Source organism: Aotus nancymaae, unplaced genomic scaffold, assembly GCF_030222135.1.
Source record: "Aotus nancymaae isolate 86718 unplaced genomic scaffold, 86718_ANA_hifiasm-v0.15.2.pri h1tg000014l, whole genome shotgun sequence".
Taxonomy (NCBI): Eukaryota; Metazoa; Chordata; class Mammalia; order Primates; family Aotidae; genus Aotus; species Aotus nancymaae.
The window spans coordinates 10258189-10281242 of NW_026988425.1; positions in this window are offsets into that span (position 1 = coordinate 10258189).

Below are 23054 nucleotides of genomic sequence, written 5' to 3' on the forward strand. Positions count from 1 at the left end.
TTCTACCCCAGCCTCTCAAAGTGCTGGGATTACAGACAAGACCTATCATGCCTGGAAAAAAATAAGACCCTCAAATTTCTACTGGCAAGAAGCAGGCTGAGACTGCTACTCAGCCACACACATGACAGCTTTTTTTCTCTTTTTGTGAACAGGAGCGTCTGGAGTGGTTATTCTGTGTTCTCTCATATGTTCAGTTGGGGAGGGAGAGGCAGAGATATACAGACAACTTATCAAAATTTATAATGGAGAAACTGTATTTAAGGAAACAGTCCCACCTGGACCTGATTTAGATGATGGAGGCTAAGCGCCTGGCTGCCAGACACTTTAACATGAGTAGATCTCGTGTCAACTTATCAACAAGAGGATGACTCAAGGCTGGGTCGTCTTGGACACGAATCCTCCAGCCCCAGTGAAGTTTCAGATGACTGCAGCTCTGGCCAACATCTTGACAATCACTTCTTGAGAGACCCTGTCTCTCAGATGGAGAGACAGGAGATGGAACTGATGCCACAATAGGTTGAGTCTTTGGGGAACTTTGGGAGGAGTTGGCGGTATTTTGGATGTGGGAAGAATGTGAATCTTTGGAGCCCAGAAGGTGGACTGTGGCTGTCTGCTGGCTGGCCCGTGCTGATTCTCACGTGCTAGCAGTCATGCCCTTCCACAGTCCCCCACCCTGCCATGCCTCATCGCAACATAGTTGGTCTCACAGACAACAGAAGTAATGTGCTATGGCTTTAATGTTTGTCCCCGCCAAAGCTCACGTTGAAATTTAATCCCAAATGGGGCACGCACCATCACACTCAGCCTCCCAAAGTGCTGGGACTACAGGCATGAGCCACCACGCCAGCCTGAGCATGTGTTTCTGATTTTGTCACAGGTGGGGCCTTGCTGACCCTGGAAAGTCTGCCCCTCCCAGGGCTAGCCAGTTCCTACTGGGGAGAGTGCCTGCCTTTCAAATGCAGACCAACCAATCCAGAGCCCATACTGCACCACCTCTTTAGTTCAGGTAAAGATGGGGTCCTTATTACACCTCCTTTACTGAGCGCTCATAGTGTTACAGGACTTTTCCTTAGTTCAGCTAAAGATGGTGTCCTTATCACACAGCCACGAAAATTCAGGCTCACAGACGATTAAAGAGTGAGAAAAATGGGATTTATTGGGCAAACAGAAAAAAATGGGAAAGAGAGACTCTTAGCAAAGCGGGAGAGAGTGCTTCCTGCCAGTGGACTTGGCGCCTCGCAGATTGAATCCAGGTTTCATACAGGAACAGGAGGGGGCAGGCTCCTCCCCGCTGCAAACGGGACAAACTTCAGCGGCTCCACCCCAGTGCGCAGGTAGGTCGGAGACTCTTCCGGGGAGCCGTTCCCACCTGGCTGTCTCAACGGGGCTCTCAGGGCCACGGTCCAGCTGCACTAATGACTCCAGGGCCAGGTACCAGACAACTAGCCCTTATGCCCCAGAGCCTGCCGAAGGTATTCAGACTCCAATCCTCTGCCCGCTTACCTTGCCCTCCCCATTCCTTCCTTCAAAACCCACAATCAAGCCTCTTGTCCACATTTGCCCTGCTCCTTCTCCTGACACTGGGGCTTCCCTGTGTGGTGGCTGGTGGCATGGTGTGCTTCTTCCCCTGGGATCTGTGAGCGTAATACACTACCTTTTCTTTCCTTCCTTCCTTCCTTCTTTCTTTCTTTCTTTTCTTTCTTTCTTTCCTATCTCACTCTCTCACCCAGCCTGCCAGGCTGGAGTGCAGTGGCGTGATCTCAGCTCACTGCAACCTCTGCCTCCTGGATTCAAGAGATTCTCCTGTCTCAGCCTCCTAAGTAGCTGGGATTACAGGTGCCCACCACCATGCTCAGCTAATTTATGTATTTTTAGTAGAGACGGAGTTTTACCATGTTGGCCAGGCTGGTCTCGAACCCCCGACCTCAAGTGATCCACCCCCTCAGCCTCCCAAAGTGCTGGGATTACAGGCATGAGCCACCACTGCACCAGGCAGCTTTTAGTTCTTTTATCTCTGTAGTCTTTTTTAACCTAAATAACCCCAGTGGTGATTTAAAAATATGTCCACAAATGCTTTTTCCTTTTCTTTTTTTTTTTTTTTTTAAGAGACAGGGTCTCATTCTGTCACCCAGACTGGAGTTCAGTGGCATGATCTCGGCTCACGGCAACCTCTTCCTCCTGGGTTCAAACAATTATCCTGCCTCAGCCTCTCAAGTAGTTGGGATTATAGGTGTGCACTACCACACCCAGCTAATTTTTGTAATTTTAGTAGAGACAGGGTTTCGCCATGTTGGCCAGGCTAGTCTGAAACTCCTGGCTTCAGGTGATCCACCTTGACCTCTCAAAGTGCTGGGTTTACAGGCATGAGACACCACGCCAGGCCCCACAAATGCTTTGATTCTCCACATTCAAAAGACACAACATCCCCTTGAGTGTGGGCAGTACTTAGTGAGTCACTTCTAATAACCAGAATGTGGCAAAAGTAAAAGCCTGTACCTTCTGGGACTAGGTCATAAAAAGCATGTGGCTTTACCCTTGCTTTCTCTTGGGCCACCTTGTGAGCTGTTGTTTATTGGTGTTTTAAGTGTTGGAGAAATAGATAACTGAAACAGTGTCCATTTAACTCACTCCTTTACCATACTTCCTGTGACCCAGCAATTAAATTTAGAGGCTAGATTATCAGGTTAAACATTTTTGGCAAGAGTATTTATAGACTGTCTGAAGAACTTCATGCCACAATAAATCAGGAGGGACATGATAGGTGTTCTACTGTTAGTGGTGTTACGTTTGATCACTTGGTTCCATTACTAAACATCTGATAGCACTTGCTAGAGTAAATTATTGCCCAGAATCCTCCCTGGCCCATCGAGTTCTCATAAGAGGGGTGTTTTTCCCATTCCTCTGATACTTGGCTCAGCCATGAGACTTGTTTTGGCCAATAGGATGTTAGTATACATGATACAAGTCGAGGCTTGAAGCATGCGTGCTTGGGCTTGCTTTCCTGTGCTTCTGCCATTACCACGGGGAGGGCTTCTCCCAGACAGCTGTTCTCCACTGAACCTGAGCCCCAGCCAGAGTCACCCCTTGAAGCAACACTGTCCAGCCAAGCCCAGTCTACATCAGCTGGCTTCCAGATCTGTGCGTGTTTTCAGGAACTTCATTTTGGGTTGGTGGTGTTTGTTTGTTTGTTTGTGATGGAGTTTTGCTCTTGTCGCTCAGGCTGGAATGCAATGGCATGATCTTGGCTCACTGCAACCTCAGCCTCCTGGGTTCAGGCAATTCTCCTGCCTCAGCCTTCCGAGTAGCTGGGATTACAGGCATGTGCCAACATGCCCAGCCAATTTTGTATTTTCAACAAAGATGGGGTTTCTCCATGTTGGGCAGTCTGGTCTCAAACTCCTGACCTCAGGTGATCCACCAGCCTCGGCCTCCCAAAGTGCTGGGATTACAGGCCTGAGCCACCATGCCCAGCCTAGGTTGGTGTTTTTAGGCAGCATTTTGGGAGCCCCTAGGTAATTGATACACACACAGCCAAACAAGACTGCTGCTTAAGTCGACACCATTCACCAGCCTCCTTTTCTCAGAGAATCAGCCTGCTGGTCCACAGCTGTGGTGTGGGCATGCAGCTGCCATGTTTAGACATCCCTGCCTCCAGGACCATGGTGAATCAGTCTAGGTTGGACACCTGATGTAAGTGAGGCCTTTGGTTTGGGGTGACAGCAAACTAGATGGTGTGTGGGAATAGTAACATGTAAATGCAGGAGCCATGAGGTGACCATATTCTGCTAGGAAAGCAGGTCTCATGTGAGAAAGAGCAATGAAGCAGATGAAAATTAGGGAGGGTCCTGCCAGTGTTTTAGGTTCTGGCTCCCATCCCTTTCAGAGGCCCAGACCTACCCCTGACCTTCATTTCAAGCAAACTCCATGCTTAAAAGTGTTCCTTTTGGAATCCTTCCCAAATCATTTTATGAGACCAACATCATCCTGGCACCAAAACCCAGCAGAGACTCAGCAAGAAAAGAAAACTTCAGGCCAATATCCATGATGAACATAGATGCAAAAATCTTCAATAAAATACTGGCAAGCCGATTGCAACAGCACATCAAAAAGCTTATCCACCATGATCAAGTAGGCTTCATCCTGGGGTTGCAAGCCTGGTTCAACATACGCAAGTGTATAAACATAATTCACCACATAAACAGAACCAAAGACAAATACCACCTGATTATCTCAATTGATGCAGAGAAGGCCTTTGACAAAATTCAACAGCCCTTTATGCTAAAAACCCTCAATAAACTAGGTATTGACAGAATGTATCTCAAAATAATAAAAGCTGTTTACGAACAAACCAACAGCCAATATCATACTGAATGGGCAAAAACTGGAAGCATTCCCTTTGAAATCTGGGACTAGACAAGGATGCCCTCTCTCACCACTCCTATTCAATATAGTACTGGAAGTTCTAGCCAGAGCAATCAGGCAAGAAAAAGAAATAAAGGGTATTCAAATAGGAAAGGAGGAAGTCAAATTGTCTCTATTTGCAGATGACATGATTGTATATCTAGAAGACCCCATCGTCTCAGCCCAAAATCTCCTGAAACTGATAAGCAACTTCAGCAAAGTCTCAGGATACAAAATCAATGTGCAAAAATCACAAGCATTCTTATACACCAATAACAGACTTAAAGAGAGTCAAATCAACAACAAACTGCCATTCACAATTGCTACCAAGAGAATAAAATACCTAGGAATACAACTAACAAGGAATGTAAAGGACCTCTTCAAGGAGAACTACAAACCACTGCCCAACGAAATAAGAGAGGACACAAACAGATGAAGAAACATTCCATGATCATGGTTAGGAAGAATCAATATCGTGAAAATGGCCATACTGCCCAAAGTAATTTACAGATTCAACACTATCCCCATCAAGCTACCAATGACACCCTCTTCACAGAACTGGAAAAAAAACACCTTAAACTTCATATGGAACCAAAAGAGAGCCCTCATAGCCAAGTCAATTCTAAGCCAAAAGAAGAAACTACTGGACTTTGAACTATACTACAAGGCTACAGTAATCAAAACAGCATGGTACTGGTACCAAAACAGAGATATAGACCAACGGAACAGAACAGAGGCCTTGGAGGCAACACAACATATCTGCAACCATCCGATCTTTGACAAACCTGACAAAAACAAGCAATGGGAAAAGGATTCCCTGTTTAATAAATGATGTTGGGAAAACTGGCTAGCCATGTGCAGAAAGCAGAAACTGGACCCCTTCCTGACACCTTACACTACAATTAACTCCAGATGGATTAAAGACTTAAACATAAGACCCAACACCATAAAAACCCTAGAAGAAAATCTAGGCAAAACCATTCAGGACATAGGCGTAGGCAAGGACTTCATGACCAAAACACCAAAAGCATTGGCAACAAAAGCCAAAATAGAAAAATGGGACCTAATCAAACTCCACAGCTTCTGCACAGCAACAGAAACAGTCATTAGAGTGAATCAGCAACCAATGGAATGGGAAAAAATTTTTGCAGTTTACCCATCTGACAAAGGGCTGATATCCAGAATTTACAACGAACTAACACAGATTTACAAGAAAAAACAAACAAGCCCATTCAAAAGTGGGCGAAGGATATGAACAGACACTTTACAAAAGAAGACTTACATGAGGCCAACAAGCATATGAAAAAATGCTCATCATCACTGGTCATTAGAGAAATGCAAATCAAAACTACATTGAGATACCATCTCACACCAGTTAGAATGGCGATCATTAAAAAATCTAGAGACAACAGATGCTGGAGAGGATGTGGAGAAATAGGAACACTTTTACACTGTTGGTGGGAATGTAAATTAGTTCAACCATTGTGGAAAATAGTGTGGCGATTCCTCAAGGACCTAGAAATAGAAATTCCATTTGACCCAGCAATCCCATTACTGGGTATATATCCAAAGGATTATAAATCGTTCTACTTTAAGGACACATGCACACGAATGTTCATTGCAGCACTGTTTACAATAGCAAAGACCTGGAACCAACCCAAATGCCCATTGATGATAGACTGGACAGGGAAAATGTGGCACATATACACCATGGAATATTATGCAGCCATCAAAAACGATGAGTTCGTGTTCTTTGTAGGAACATGGATGAACCTGGAAACCATCATTCTCAGCAAACTGACACAAGAACAGAAAATCAAACACTGCATGTTCTCACTCATAGGCAGGTGTTGAACAATGAGAACACATGGACACAGGGAGGGGAGTATCACACACTGGGGTCTGTTGGGGGGAAATAGGGGAGGGACAGTGCGGGGTGGGGAGTTGGGGAGAGATAATATGGAGAGAAATGCCAGATATAGGTGAAGGGGAGGAAGGCAGCAAAGCACACTGCCATGTGTGTACCTATGCAACAATCTTGCATGTTCTTCCCATGTACCCCAAAACCTAAAATGCAATAAAAATAAAAGTCCCTTTTACATTTCCGATGTCACTTGTTAACTGAGGAATGACAAGGTTCATAAACTTGGAAAGAAGAGATTTCTTCTCATAAAGGGGTGCAGCCTGCAGGGTGGCCATTGTGACAGGCTGAGAAGCAGAGCCTCCAGCCAGAAGCCAGAAACATACCCTTCCAGGGGCAGAAGAACAAGACAGGAGTTTATGCTGAATGAGGTGGCCAAATACACACATTTGATGAGCTATGGGAGGCGCCCTGAATATTGATGAGAGGAGAAATATGCGCGTGTGCCATCAAGCTCCGTGCCTCTCCTGGGGACCTGGGTTAACGTGATCTGAGGATGGCGTTTTTAGGCCTCTGACATCAAAAGATGAAGCAGAGGACTTGAAAATCCTCACTGTGCATCCCCTGGACACCGGCCAGAATGACTTCATGGCCAGTAGTCCTCTTATCAAGGGTGCCAGTCAGTTCTTTCGTCCAGACCACATAAGGGCAGGGCAGCATCAGGTGGCTGGTTGATATCAGGAATGAAGCCTCTTTCCCAAGGGCTGGTTTCTGCTTAGCCCCCTAGGAAAGAAAGTCTCGTGGTTATCCAGGGCATGAGGGATATAATGAGGCGTGTCTGACCTTCCATCCCATCATGACCAGGAACTCAGTTTTCCAGGTTTCTCTGGGGTCCCCTTGGCCAGGCGGATAGGGGATTGGAGGAGTCTGGAGACCATCGGTTGCTTGGGAGGCTTAGGATTTCATTTTTATTTCTCATACTGGATTTCTATACTTGCAACTTTTGAAAAAATTTTGAGACAGTTTCTCACACTGTCACTCCAGTATAGGCTGGAGTTCGGTGGCACAATCTCAGCCAACTGCAACCTCTGCCTCCCAGATTCAAGTGATTCTTATGCCTCTGCCTCCTGAGTAACTGGGATTACAGGCATGTGCCACTACACCCGGCTAATTTTGTTTGTATTTTTTAATAGAGACGGGGTTTCACCATGTTGGCTGGGCTGGTCCTGAACTCCTGGCCTCAAGTGATCCACTTGCCTCGGCCTCCCAAAGTGCTGGGATTACAGGCATGAGCCATCGTGCCCAGCCTATACTTTTGCATTTTAAGATTCGTAATACACATGCCTGAACCAGCTTCACACAGGTATGCACCTGACCAGACCTATATCAATTTCTTGTGGCTGTCATAACAAATGACCAGAAACTTGGTGGATTAAAACAACAGAAACATATTCTTTCACAGTTCTGAAGACCGGAAGTCTGGCAGGGTGTGCCCCTTTGAAGACTCCAGGAGAATGGATTAGTCCAATCTCCCATTGCTATAAAGAACTGTCTGTGGCCAGATGCAGTGGCTCACATTTGTAATCCCAGCACTTTGAGAGGCTAGGCAGGCTGAGGTTATAAGTTTGAGACCAGCCTGGCCAACATGGTGAGACCCCGTCTCTACTAAAAATAAAAAACAAAAATAAAAATAAATTAGCTGGGCATGGTGGTGCATGCCTGTAATCCCAGCTACTTGAGAGGCTGAGGCACAAGAATGGCTTGAACCTGGGAGGCGTTCTGTCACCCAGGTTGCAGTGAGTCCCTGACCAACAGCCACTGCATTCCAGCCTGGGTGACAGAGCAAGAAACCATCTCAAAAAAAAAAAAAAAAGGGTGCATGTGTTATATCCAGATTCCAAACATAGAGAATTTTAAATATCCACAAAAGTTGTGTGTGGTCTGAAAAATAAGAGAGAGCAAGATTCAAACAAGTTTTAAATTCTTTCATATTGAAAGGAGCAAGGATTTACATATTTATGGATCCCTATTGAAGGTGTCTGAATTAAACAATGTGTATAACTGTTGTGTAGCAACACTTCTTCAGGTTATGGGGGTCATTGACAAAACAACTGTAGAAAGGGATCCGCGTGACGATTGGCAGTGGGAAGAGTCATTCTAGATCCCTGCAGCATCAGGACTCACGTTTGCCTGAAGTCCCTGACCTTAGTGGCCTCAGTTAACCAGCATGGTAACTATTCTTTTTTTTTTTTTTTTCCAGACAGAGTCTTGTTCTGTCACCCAGGCTGGAGTGCAGTGGTGTGATCTCGGTTCACTGCAGCCTCCGCCCCCCAGGTTCAAGCGATTCTCCTTCCTCAGTCTCTGGAGTAGCTGGGGTTGCAGGCACGCACCACCACACCCAGCTAATTTTTGTATTTTTAGTAGAGATTGGGTTTGGCCATGTTGGCCAGGCTGATCTCAAACTCCTGACCTCAGGTGATCCACCTGCCTCAGCCTCCCAAAGTGCTGGGATTACCAGTTTCATGAAATGCGGGCAAGCCACTGTACCAAGTCATCTCTCCTTTTACTACTTGGCAACCTTGGCATGTGCCACCATGCCTGGAGAATTATTTATTTATTATTTATTTATTTATTATTATTATTTTTTAAAGATGAGGTTTCACCATGTTGGTCAGGCTGGTCTTGAACTCCTGACCTCAGGTTATCCACCCACCTTGGCCTCCAAAGTGCTTGGATTACAGGTGTGAGCCACCACTCCCGGCCCTGGAGAGTTTTTTAAGTCATCTTTTGTAGAGATGGGTGGAGTCTAACTATGTTTCCCAGGCTGGTTTCCAAGTCTTGGCCTCCAGTGATCCTTCCACCACAGCCTCCCAAAGTGCTGAGATTAAAGGCATGAACCACCATAACCATTCAGGTATGTATCTTTTGATTGGAGAAGATTTATAATTAAGTACTGAAAACTTGTGATACTCAAAACCATACCATAGTATTAATATGAAATTTGTTTAAGTAGGGATACGTGCATATTTGGTATTTTATGTTCTTAATATAGTTAAGAGAATTCGACCTGTTAAAAAGGTCAGACGTGTAACACAAAGTTAAAAGGTAAAAGTCAATAGTTAATTTAGACTAGTGATTTAAGAATTAAGACTTAATTAGTTTCTTTACCATGTTGAAATGCTTAAGAGAGAATTTGTTTTTCTTCCTTTGCAAATTTAATTTCTTAGATTTCCTATAATTATTTAGTATTCAGGAATTTTTGTTGTTGAAAAAGAAAGCAGAAGTACTCTAAAAGGAAATCACTGGCTAGGTGCAGTGGCTCACGCTTGTAATCCCAGCACTGTAATCCCAGGCTGACGTGGGCAGATCACCTGAAGTCAGGAGTTCGAGACCAGCCTGGCCAACATGGCAAAACCCCATCTCTACTAAAAATACAAAAATTAGTCGGGCATGGTGGCACACATCTGTAATCCCAGCTACTCAGGAGGCTGAAGCAGGAGAATTGCTGGAGCCTGGGTAGGCGGAGGTTGCAGTGAGCCCGAGATTGCGCCACTGCACTCCAGCCTGGTTGACAGAGCAAGACTCCGTCTCAAAAAAAAAAAAAAGGAAGTCAGTTACATCAAATTTATAAATGTGGTTGAAAAGGTTTAGAGATGGTTAGTTAACTAAGTTAGGCTGAGTACATTGCTTACACCTACAATCCTAGCACTTTAGGAGGCTAAGGCGGGCAGATCGCTTGAGTTCAGGAGTTGGAAACCAGTCTGGGCAACATGGCGAAATGCTGTCTCTACAAAAAAATAGCCAAGCATGGTGGTGAGTGCCTGTAGTGCCAGCTACTTGGGGGGCTGAGGTGAAAGGATCACTTGGGCCCTGGGGTTGAGGCTGCAGTGAGCCAAGATCACACCGCTGCACTCCAGCCTGGGTGACAAAGTGAGACCTTGTCTCAAAAAAAAAAAAAAAAATTAATGAAGTGAGTAAATAGGACCAAGTATTATCCAAAGATCTCTTAAATCTGATTCCTGAGTATCCTAGATGTATGATAAGAAAAATGAGATCTATAACCTAAACTTTAATAACTAATGAAAATACACATTTAGGATTTGTATGTTTCATATGTTGAAAATTAAAACATAAAGCCAAAACGAACATCTGCATAGTTCCTCTGTACCTAAAAACTACCCTCAAGGATACCAAAAACCTCGTTTTAACAAATCCATGCCATCCCTTGTCCATTTCTGGCTGCCAATGTATCAAATACTTTTTAAGGTCCAAATAAAATACACCAAGTTAAAATATTTTTTTTAATTTTACCTTTCTATCTTCAGATCACATGTAAATCCGTCCTGCTTCAAGCCACCTTTTACTTGATTTATAACCATTATGTGAATTTGAAGTGCTTTGCCTTGAGTTGTCATAGTCTGTGAAATGTGTTAAGCCGTGGTAGGTAAACGGCAGAGCTCTGAGCTCTGGAGCAGACTGCTTGGGTGCAAATCACAGCTCTGCTACTGTGCTTAACTCTCAGTGCCTCTTTGCTCATCTGTAAAATGTGGTAGAAAGTGTGTCTACTGCACAAAAGCTATTCGGAGGATTAAATGATATGATTAACAGATTAAATTCTATGATAAGTGCTTAGAACAATGCCTGGTACTTGGCAGACATTCAATCAATAAATAAGACATTATCATGTTTGTGAATTTCAGTGTTCTTAAACTGTGTCATGGCATTGCAAGCTCATTGTGCAAAGAGATCAGTCTTACTGAGTTGAATATAGAGGGAGGATTTCTCAAATCTCTGCAGCAAGGTTGCTGGGTTCAAAGAAATGGATTCTGGATCCAATGCTTGTTCAAACAGCAGCCTTGCTGGGCTGACTAGAAAAACAGTCCCTTTAGTCATCAATTAATTTTTTCTCTCTATCTACAAAGCAAGATGACAAAGGGCAGCAGTGTGGAGGAAGATATCTCTTATTTGTGTTCCAAATGAGAGCTTTCCTAAAATTTGATGGATAATGTTATGGTTAATTTTATGTATCACATTGGCCAAGCTATGGTGCCCAGTAGTTGGGTCTAACACTAGTCTGATTGTTGCTGTGAAGATAATTTGTAGATGTGATTAACATTTAAATCAGTTTACTTTAAATAAAGGAGATTTTTACCCTTGATAATGTAGGTGACCCTCATCCAATCAGTTGAAGGCCTTAAAAGCAAAGCCCTGAGGTTTTCAGAGAATAAGAAATTCTGCTTAAAGACTGTAATATAGAAATCCTGCCTGAGTTTTCAGCCTGCCAACCTGTCCTACAGATTTGAGACTTGCCAAGTTCCACAGTTGCATAAGCCAGTTTCTTAAAATATATCTCTCTCTATGTTAGTCTGCTAGGGCTACCATACAAAGTACCACAGACTGGGTGGCTTAAACAACAGAATTTTATTCTTTCACAGTTCTGGAGGCTAGAAGTCCGAGATCAAAGTGCTGGCAGGGTTGGTGTCTGTTGACACCTTTCTTCCTGGCTCGTACATATCTATTTCTTGCTGTGTCCTCACGTGGCCTTTCTTCTGTGTACCTGCAGAGCAAGAGGTCTCTTGGTGCCTCTTCCTCTTCTTACAAGGACAGTAGTCCTGTTGGTTAGGGCCCCACCCTTACGATTTCATTTACTCTCAATCACGTCCTTCAGGGCCCTATCTCCAAATACAAACACACTGGGGTTAGGGCCTCAGCCTATGAATTTGGGGAGGACACAATCCAGTGCAGAACTCTATCCATCTGTTTGTCTGTCTGTCTGTCTATATCTGTCTGTTTATCTGTCTATCTGTTTGTCTCTGTCTATCTATCTGTCTGCCTCTGCCTGTCTGTGTATCTATCTATCTGTCTTCTATTTATCTCTCTACCATCTGTCTGTCTTTCTATCCCTCTATCCGTCTATCTATCCATCCATCCTATTTGTTCTGTTTCTCTGGAAAGCCCCCAACTGACACAGCAGAATGAAATGTGAAACTTCATCATATGCAGTCATTCAGCTGACTCCAGTGCTGGCCTTTATAATCTATCATCAGCCTATTGGTTGTTTAATGGAAGTAGTTATACCTAGATTTCCTAAAAATAAAAGTGATAATGAAAAAAAAAATGCTTAAGTCTTCCCCGAAACTACTTGAATATATTCTTTTTTTTTTTTTTTTTTTGAGACAGAGTCTTGCTCTGTCACCCAGGCTGAAGTGCAGTGACTCTGCAACCTCCGCCTCCCAGCTTCAAGTGATCCTCCTACCTCAGCCTCCCAAGTAGCTAGGACTACAGACGTGTGCCACCATGTCCAGTTAATTTCTGTATTTTTAGTAGAGATGGGGTTTCACCATGTTGGCCAGGCTGGTCTCAAACTCCTGACCTCAAGTGATCCGCCTACTTCAGCCTCCCAAAGTGCTGGGATTAAAGGAGTGAGCCACTGTGCTCGGGTCTTGAGTAAACTCTTGAAATAAAAAGTAAAGTATCACAAATGACTGTTTAATATTTCTGCAGACAAAGTAGCTTTGAAATCAACAGCATTACAGGTTTTTGTTTGTTGTTTGTGTTTGAGACAGGGTCTTGCTCTGTTGTACAGGCTGGAGTGCAGTGGTGTGATCAGGGTTCAATGCACCTGGCTTTGCATTACTGTTTTTTTTTTTCTTTCCTAATTCCCAGGTCTGTGAATATTGCATTACAGTTTTATTAATTAAAATAAAGAGGCCAGGCACAGTGGCTCAGGCCTGTAATCCTAGCACTTTGGGAGGCTGAGGCGGGCAGATTGCCTGAGCTCAGGAGTTCAAAACCAGCCTGGGCAACATGGTGAAACCCCACCTCTACTAAAAACACAGAAAATTAGCTGGGCATGGTGGCACATGCCTGTAATCCCAGCTACTCAGAGGCAGAGGCAGGAGAATCGCTTGAACCCAGGAGGCGAAGGTTGCAATGAGCCAAAATCATGCCACTGAACTCCAGCCTGGGCAACAGAGTGAGACTGTCTCCAAAAAATAAAAAAATGAAAAAATAAAATTAAAAAAATAAAATGAAGACATGTTTATAGCAGCTCTATTTGTAATTTCCCCAAACTGGAAACAACTCAAACATCCCTCAACGAACAAATGGATAAATAAATTGTAGTACATCCATACAATGAAATACTACTTGGATATTTTTTAAAAAGTATTCATACATCTTAAAACATGAATGAATAAGTGAAAGAAGCCAGTCTCAAAAGGTTACCACCTACCTGACTTCTCCCACCAGGTTTGCCAATGATTTCTTAACGTGTTCTTTTTTCTCCAGGTGTTTGCTGCTCAGAATTTTGGCAAATAGAGGAATAAATTCTGTTATCAAATGCCTTAATTTCAAGAGAACCCGTGAAAGGAGTATCATCCAATTGGATGGGTTTTTTCCACTAAAACAACAAAGAAGTTCTTTCTGAAATCACAACTTGGGGACTTAAGTTTTAATTTAAATTTAAGATGTAAGCAAGAGATGCCATGATGTCAGGGAAACCACAGAGTACAGGGAAACCACATCCTTTTGGAAACAGCAGTTCTACCAGTGCAGAGAGAGCTGCTCTGTAGACAGAGAGCAGAAAGGGAGAGCACGATTTTACTAATGCCAACAGTGGGGAAGTGCAAAGGAGGGCAGCCTCCAACTCCTTCCAGCTGGAAGCGAGCAAAGCACTGGGAAGGGCAAAATGAAGCACAATCCTCAAACCCCTTTATCAAGTTCTTTTTTCTTTTTTGAGGCAAAGTCTCACTCTTGTTGCCCAGGATAGAGTGCAGTGGTGCAGTCTCAGCTCACTGCAATCACCACTTCCTGGGTTCAAGCAATTCTCCTGCCTCAGCCTCCCGAGTAGCTGGGATTACAGGCATATGCCACCATGCCTGCTAATTTTGTATTTTTAGTAGAGGCAGGGTTATACTCTGTTTGTCAGGCTGGTCTCAAACTCCTAACCTCAGGTGATCTACCTGCCTGGCCCTCCAGAAGTGCTGGGATTACAGGAGTGAGCCACCTCGCTCAGCATCAAGTTCTTTTTCTTTTCTCCCCAGCTAGCTCTTAGTCTCAATGATCAAACTCCTCAGGCACGTTAAATGGGTAAACAGTATTATATTTTGGCATTTGAATCTAAAATCATAGGCTTTCTTGAACAACTTTGCTTTCTTATTTCGAAGATGAAACCCTACCCTACTGTTCTGGAAAGTTGGGAAATGTCTCATGTTGGAAACAGATGCTTGGTACTGCAAAGAAAAATCAGCACTGAGACAAAGGATCTCTTAGCAAGGCAATCTTTACTTTCTGCAGAAAGGGTACTCCGGTTAGCCATCTTGCCACAAGAGTACAAGGAACTAAGGAAAGGCAGGTATTTTTATCCTTTGCGCATTTGGGGTCGTCCTTACTGCTGTGTCTGATCTCCAATGGTTAGAGACAGACCTCACAATCTAAACTAAAAACTTAAAGCTTTTCTAAACAGGTAAAAGCAATGGAGAACAAAAGGAAAAGAGGAAGTCTAAATAAAGAAGGGACAGGAAGTTGCTTGCAAAAGGATTTAGAAAAGTAGTAACACAAATATCTTGGTTAAAGAACAAGGACATAGAATAGACTTATTCCTTTATATCTAGCAGCTACATAGGACAGGGCTTAACAAAGAGTCACTAGTAAAAAGCAAGAAGTCTTTGAAGAAAGTTAGTCTTTAAAAGAGACTATTATTTCTAACATTTATTATTATTATTATTATTCTTTAACAAGAAAGAAACTTTGAAGAGGAACTTTTCTACTTCCCACATCTCATTTCTTTTTAGAGATGAAGTCTATTTTTACAGGAAAATGAATCCATTCTGTCACCATTTAGGATAGTATTTGCTTTAATTACCTACTGTTGCAGAACAAATGTCCCTAAACCTTAGTGGCTTAAAACAAGTATTGTTCCTCATGATTCTGCTGGTCTCCTCTGGGCTCACTGAGGCAGAGGGGCCAGATGGCACCATTCATATGTCTGGGGCCTTGGTACAGCTGCCAGCTGGGCTTCTCCTCTCATCCAGTGGACCCTGGGTATTCCAAGTGATTAAACATGTAATTTACAATACTCCTCAAGGCCTATTCTTGAAGGCTTCACAGTGTCACTTCTGCTGCATTTTACTGGTTACAACAAGTCTCAAGACCAGCCCAGAGTCAAGGGGTAGAGAAATAGGTCCCACCTCCTGATTTAGGGAGAAGCAGCAAAGTCACATTGCAAAGGAGTGAGGACACAGGGACACTGTTCACTGGGGCCATGGCTATAACAGTCTACCACCACACAATTGTTAGTGATGTTTAAAGCGGATATATACATTGATTAAATTGCTCTTGGCTCTGAACCATTAGTCAACTGGATGCAATAAGGCTAAAAATAAAATTTGGATTGGAAGCCCACATTCAGCTCAGCTTTAACATACTTACCTTTATTTTGAAATGATGAGAAATCACTTATAGATGAGTCAGAGAACCTTGACCTCCTGTTTTTTTAATGAGGATTTTTATTATCGACTTAGAGAACAGTAATGTGTAATCCATTAGCTATTTTAAATGCACTATTATTCTCTAATTGTAGGTCAACTCTCTTTGGTTTCCTAATGTCTAAACATTTCACAATTTGTAGAATTATGAAAGGATCCAACTCCCCCGAGGATGTGAGCACATCTGAACACAATTGTACACCACAGCTGGACCACTGTTAGCTTTCTGGAGTGGAAGACACAGAGGAAGAGCAGGATCATCCTGTGCGTGCAGCTCAGTCTTGGCCCTTGTCGCCACAGGCTGCCAAGCCTGTCACACTCTGGCAATAAGGAGCAACGCTTGGATGAGGACCAGGGCCATGCTTATATCTGACCACTCTGCAGTCTGGGCAAATTCTAAAAAATCCCTCAGAAGCAAGTGCCATGCAGATATGTCTAGGCGGGGAAGTGCCTACACACCTGTGCCCGTTATTCATCTTCACCAAATTCTTCGTGCTCTTTCACACCTCAAAGCCTTTGCTTCAGCAGTTCTGCCTGACGTGCCCTTGACTCTCAAGGACATTTAGGTAAGTCATGTCCTTACTTAAGCTTAGGGGCTTAAGCTAGGGACTCAGCGTCCTGGAGGTACTCCCTGACTTGCAACTCTATGTAGCACTCCATCCAGATTTTCAGCCTCCATCCATCCCTTGGGGATGTTTTATCCTCTTATCCCTTGAGACATGGGGCCCTTTCTGTGACCCACCAGCCTGTGCCAGGGCCTTAATTCTGGAGGAGACATGATGCTACCCTGGGAATGGGTCCTTCCAGAACACCAGGCAGCCTGAGAGCTCTGGGTGTGACAGAGGAACAGGGAAACGAAGAAAGACAGAAACAGAAACGAGGAAAGGAGGAAGGAAAAGGATGGCTCCTGGAGACAGACGCTTCCTTTTCCATACTTCTGCTGATGCTGAGGTGGGCTTTAGACTGCCAGCAAGGGGGAGGGGTTTGCACACATGTTGCTGGACATGGATGGTGTGTGTGCCAGGATGGAGGCCTTCCTGGGCAGCCACTACAGGATGGGCGCTCCAGTCAAGGCAACAAGACAGAGCTAAGGCTTTGTCCCAATCCAAGAGAAGCCGCAAACCTCCCACAGGTTCTGAGTTTTCTTCTGAAGCTAACTTCCTGGGACTCAATTGAGTGAAACAATCTTGCGGTTAAAGCGTTTAAGGGCTGTATATACCCTGGTGTTGTCAATGTTGTCGACAATGTCATTTCTTTCTCCCTGCACAAAATAACTAAAATATTGATGAATCCAGGTGACTCTCCCCTCTGCCTCCCTATCCTCCACCTTTTATGCAGTTTTGAGGACATTCCCGTCTGTTTCCTCCTCCCTCCCTCCCCTTCCCTCCCAGGTATACCCTCAGCTCTTCGTGGTCTCTCTCTCCTGACAGAAGCACCCCACCAGACTCTCTCTTCAGGCCTCCTTCCCTTACCACCTCCAAGGCCGTGGCTCCAACACAAGCTGACCACCTTGCCCAACCCCAAGTCCTTGAGTGACACTCAGCACTTATAGGTTCAAGTCCAAGCTCCCTAGCGTAGCACTGAAGTCATGGCTCAGTTTACCCTTCCAAGCCTGTCTCCCCAAACTCCTGCCCTCCTCCTCTCATCACTGCCAAATACATCGAACACTCCCACGTGGCTGGGCTTTAGCCCAAGCTGTTCTCTCTTCCCAGAAGGCTCTTCTCTGACTTGCTGCCAAAACACAAAGTCGCTTGGAGGTGAAGGCAAATATTAGTTCAGCTGGCAAGCTCCTCTCCATGTCCTCATCAAAGCCCCCAGCTCCATGAGCTTCTGGGCTGTTCCTGTGGATTTCTGCACTCTCTGTGTTGAAACATCTGTAACGGGTTATAGCTGGGAGTTGGAATGTCTGTCTCCCTTTTCGCTGAGAAGAAGGGGGTCCTTATGAGCTCAGGCCCCCCCGCCCCCACCCCTGTGCTCGGTCTCCTTCCTTTCAATATCGTGAGCAGTTCCTCTCACCTAGTAGGTTCTCCTTAGATGTCTGGGAGGTCATCTAGCCAGTGCCCTTGCAGATTTGTGCAGTTGCTTTTTGAACAGGCTCCATATCCCTCTTCCCAAAATCTAAAATTAGGTCTTTGACAGTTCCTGAAAATGTTAGTACCATATAACCCAGCAACTCCACTCCAAGGCATATAGCCAAAAGAATTGAAATCATATTCCACACAAAAATGTACACCCAAATGCTCATAGAAGCATTATTCACAAGAGCCAAGAAGTGGAAACAACCCAAATGTCTATCAACCCACAAAGACGTAAGTGAACTGTGATATATCCATACCACGGAGTACCGTTTGGCAATAGAAGGAATGAGGGACTGATTCATGCTACAACATGGATGGGCCTTGAAAACATGCTAAGTGCAAGACACCAGTTACAAAAGATCATGTATCATATGATTTCATTCATGTGAACTGTTCAGAAATAGTCAAATTTATAGAGAAAGAAAGCAGATGAGGGTCTGGGGCAAAGTGGGGCCTGAGAGTGGATGTGAATGGATATGGCTTTCTTTTTAGAGAGGAAAAGGGGGGGCCCGGGTGTGGTGGCTCATGCCTGTAATCCCAGCACTTTGGAAGGCTGAAGCACGTAGATCACAAGGTCAAGAGATTGAGACCATCATGGCCAACACGGTGAAACCCCGTCTCTACTAAAAATACAAAAATTAGCTGGGCATGTGTCTGTACTCCCAGCTACTCGGGAGGCTGAGGCAGGAGAATCGCTTGAACACGGAAAGTGGAGGTTGCAGTGAGCCAAGATTGAGCCGCTGCACTCTAGCCTGAATGACAGAGTGACTCCCCTTCGAGAGAGAGAGAGAGAGAGAGAGAGAGAGAGAGAGAGAGAGAGAGAGAGAGAGAAAGAGAGAGAGAGAGGAAAAGGGGTTGTGGTCATGGGTGCACAACATGTGACCCATGGAGTTGTGCCCTGGAGATGAGTTACTGGTATGGCACGTGAGTTATACAGAATTAGGCCTACAGTGTTGTCAGCGTTCTCATCCTTTGAGGGCCAGATATCTTTTCTGTTCTAAACTCAAGAAAATCGCCTTAGGAACAGCTCCCTGCTCTTGGCCTCCTCTTCAGCCCTGCGTTTCCCCTTTTATCTCTCCCCATGTGTGATGGGGGCTGCCTGCGTGGGGCTGTCACAGCGGCAGGTCGGGTGAGGAGCCCCTAGGCGCGTCCCTAGGAGGGCTCACCCGGAGGCCGCCTGCAGGCGCCCAGGTGCCAGCCGCTGCGGGCCTCTGGGGCCAAAGCCGGCGGAGGGGGAGACGCTGGGTGGTCTGCAGCCCCGCCCAGCCCCCGAGGGCTGCAGGCCTAGGAAAAAGCTGACTCGTGACACTAAAGGAGCTCTTTCAGCTTCCTCCACGCTCTTAGCGCCAGCGCACCCCGGCGGTCCTGGGAGACCCCGAAGCCAAGCATATTCGAATTCCAAGTCCGCTCGACCGCGGGGGATTCGCCTCTTGGATTCGGTCCCCACCCCCGTCGCTGCCGACCTCCGACCGCGGGGGCGTGGGGGACCGGGGAAAGAGACAGAAGAAGTACAGACACCGCCCAGGGCAGCGGGGGCACATGGGGCTGCGTCCTGGGTGGGCGCGATGCTCCCCCAAGAACCACTGGAGATGGAGAGTTTCGGGGAGGGAAACCAGGCGCACGAATTCAGGGCGCTGAGTCGGCGGAATGCGCCCTGACTCCCCCTGACAGAGAGCTGGCTCAGAATCAAAGGGACCGCGCGGGGTGGGAGGTCTGGGAAACGGCAGTATTTGTATAAGGGAGAGAAGGAAAAAGGAGTGTGAGCCGCAGGGCTGGGGGGACGCGGGAGATCGCGAATCGCGGGGACAGCGCAGCGCGGCGGCCCGTGGCTGCGGGGAGAAGCCGGGGCGAGCTGAGCACCTGCGGCGGGACGGCGGCGGTCACCGGCTGCACCGAGATGGTTCCACCACCGCACCGGGCGCTGGCCGTTCGTCCGCTCCGACCCAAGCCGCGTTCCAGCTTCCCCGCCGCGGCGTGGTTTTGCCTCTGAAGCGCGCGCAGCCCCGCAGAGCGCGTTTCAGAGGCAAACTCAAGTCTGTGGCGATTTGTGATAGAAGTTATAGGAAGTACATGAACACAGACCTTTAAACGCATTCATTTAAAAAATAAAGAAGTTACTCGAAATCCACTTCCCAGAACGAACTCATTCAGCAGCCTGAGGAGCAGGACAGACTGGTGAAAGGCGCGCGTCCCTGCGGGAGCCTCGCCTGCCCCACTCACTCGCCCACTCTTCTGCCTCCCGCCGAGAGGCAGAGGCGCCCCAGGGGCTGGCGGTGGATGTGAGGAGTGCGCTTTCCTTCTGGGCCTTCTCACTCATGACTCCTGTCATGTTTTTAGATTACAAAAATAATTTATATTATTTTAAAATACATAAAATACATTGTGATGGCGCAGAATAATGGTCCTCCAAAACTGTCCACGTCCTAATGTCTAGAATCTGTAAACATGTTATATGGCAAAATAAAGAAATACATAATGTGGAAGGCCTTTGCCAATGTGATCAAACTAAGGATTTTAATTTTTTTATTTTTATTTTATTTAGAGACAGTCTTCCTCTGTCGCCCAGGCTGGAGTGTAGTGGCACCATCCGGGCTCACTGCAACTCCACCTCCCAGCGTCAAGCAATTCTCCTGCCTCAGCCTCCTGCGTAGCTGGGATTACAGAAGTCTGCCACCATGCCCGACTAATTTTTATTTTAGTAGTGACAGGGGTTTCACCATGGTGGCCAGGCTGGTCTCGAACTCCTGACCTCAAGTGATGCATCTGCCCCAGCCTTCCAAAGCGCTGGCTGGGATGACAGGCGAGAGCTACCGCGCCTGGCAACCAAAGGATTTTTAGACGAGGTATTACCCTGGATTATCCAGGTGGCCACAATGTCCAGTGACCACAGGGGTCCCAGAAGAGCAAGGCAGAGGAAAAGCGAAGGCAGAAGGAGAGGTCAGAGGGATGCGTTTGCTTCACGGAGGAAGAAGGGGGGCACCGGCCAAGGGATGTGGGCAGCTTCCTGAAGGTGGGAAACGCAAGGATGCAGATTCTCCCTGAGCCTCCAGAGGGAACCCAGTCCTGCAGACACTGATGTTAGCCCAGTGTGACCCACTGCATGCTCTGACCTCCAGAACTGTGCGAGAATCCTCTGTGTTGTTTGAGGCCACTCAGTCTGTGGCGATTTGTTATAGGAGTCATAGGAAATACATGAACACATAGATTTAAAAAATAAAGAAGTCACTCGTAATCCACTTCCCAGAATGAACTCATTCAGCAGCTGAAGAGCAGGACTGACAGATGGAAGAACTTGAAAGGTGGAAGCGCTGTCTCGCTAAGGCTGGCGTGTTCAGATGAGGACACCGTCAGTGATTCTTCTGGTTCAGATGGTCCACTAAAAGGAATCAGGGCTCTGTGGAGAAATGGCCACTTCCCGGGTTAAGGCTGGAGAGGAACAAGATAAACTCAGAATATGTTATTCTGGCAGACAGTGAGAAAGTGCCCAAAGAATGGTAGGAATTCATTCAAAGGACAAAAGCTTGAAGGGGCTCTCACTGGCCAAATCTGCAATCTTCTGAGTAATGATCATGTTAGTATTGAATTGTAACCCTTTTTCTGTTGTTGTTTAGCAGCTGGGATTACAGGCACCTGCCACTATGCCCAGCTAATTTTGGTATTTTTAGTAGAGATGGGGTTTTGCCATGTTGGCCAGGCTGGTCTTGAACTCCTGGCATGAAGTGACCCTCCCGCCTTGGCTTCTCAAAGTGCTGAGATTACAGGTATGAGCTACCACACCCAGTCTATAACTCTTCTTACTTTATTATAAACAGAGTCTTAAGTTAAGAACCCATGAGTACATACAGGTACAGTAATGAAAAAATAGAGAGGGAGTAGAAAACTCTTCCTTACGGTAGAATATCAACTAACAATTTCAGAAAAGATAATGGAATAAGAAAATACCTCTTGGAACCACCATAGTAATGATTATGTGAGGGAGAATCATCAGTGTGTGCTAAATTGTGAGAAAAGTTTGAGAAATAGCATTTGTATATGGTCTCAATCTATCTCCCCATGAGGGAGATTCCCAGTAATGACCAAGGGGCAAACAGTCACTTTACCGTGGGGAAACTTGACAAACGTTACTCCAGCGAGCCAAGTTAACATCACCAGCAGTGGGACACATAGGCCACACGTGCTTCTGGCCCTCCGTGTGTGTTAGCTCTCTGTGCTAACAGTGCAGAACCTGCATTCAGTAGTGAGAAAATACCAACACATCAAACAAAGGGACTTTTTCCAAAATAATCGGCTTCTGCCCTACAAAAATGTCAATGTCATTTTTGACAAAGAGTGAAGAAGTGTTTCTTATTGAAGAGGACTAAAGAGGCCTGACGACTAAGTGCAGTGTGGGTTCTGGATAGTGGACCAGATGAAAAATGATTGTTTGTTTTCATTATAAAGGAAATGAGTCTTACGAAGGCATAGATGAACCTTGAGGACACTGTGTGTGGTGTAATAATCTAGACACGCCAGGTGCAGTGGCTCTTGCCTGTAATCACAGCACTTTAGGAGGCTAAGGCAGGCAGATTGCTTGAGCTCAAGAGTTCCAAACCAGTTTGGGCAACATGGTGAAACCCCATATATGCAAAAATTAGCCAGGCATGGTGTCCCGAGCCTGTAGTCTCAACTACTTAGAGGTGGAGGCTGCAGTGAGCTGTGATCATGCCATTGCACTCCAGCCTGGGCAACAAAGGGAGACTCTGTCTCCAAAAAAAAAAAAGGGCCACCAGGTGAGGTGGCTCACGCCTGTAATCACAGCACTTTGGGAGGTGGAAGTGGGTGAATCATCTGAGGTCAGGAGTTTGAGACCAGCCTGATCAACAAGGCAAAAACCCATCTCTACTAAAAATATAAAAATTAGCCTGGTGTGGTGGTGGGCACCTGTAATCCCAGCTACTTGGGAGGCTGAGGCACGAGAATCACTTGAACCTGGGAGGTGGAGGTTGCAGTGAGCCAAAATTGTGCTGCTGCACTCCAGCCTGGCGAAAGAGCAAGACTCCGTCTCAAAAAAAAAAAAAAAAGGAAATATACATTTAAGTATTTAGGGACAAGAAGGCATCATGTCTACAATCTCCTAAATGATTAGAAAAATTAATATATATAAGTTACAACTGTATGGACAGAGAAAAAGAGAAGGGTAAAACAAATGTGGCAAAACGTTAAAATTTGGAGAATGTGAGGAATGTA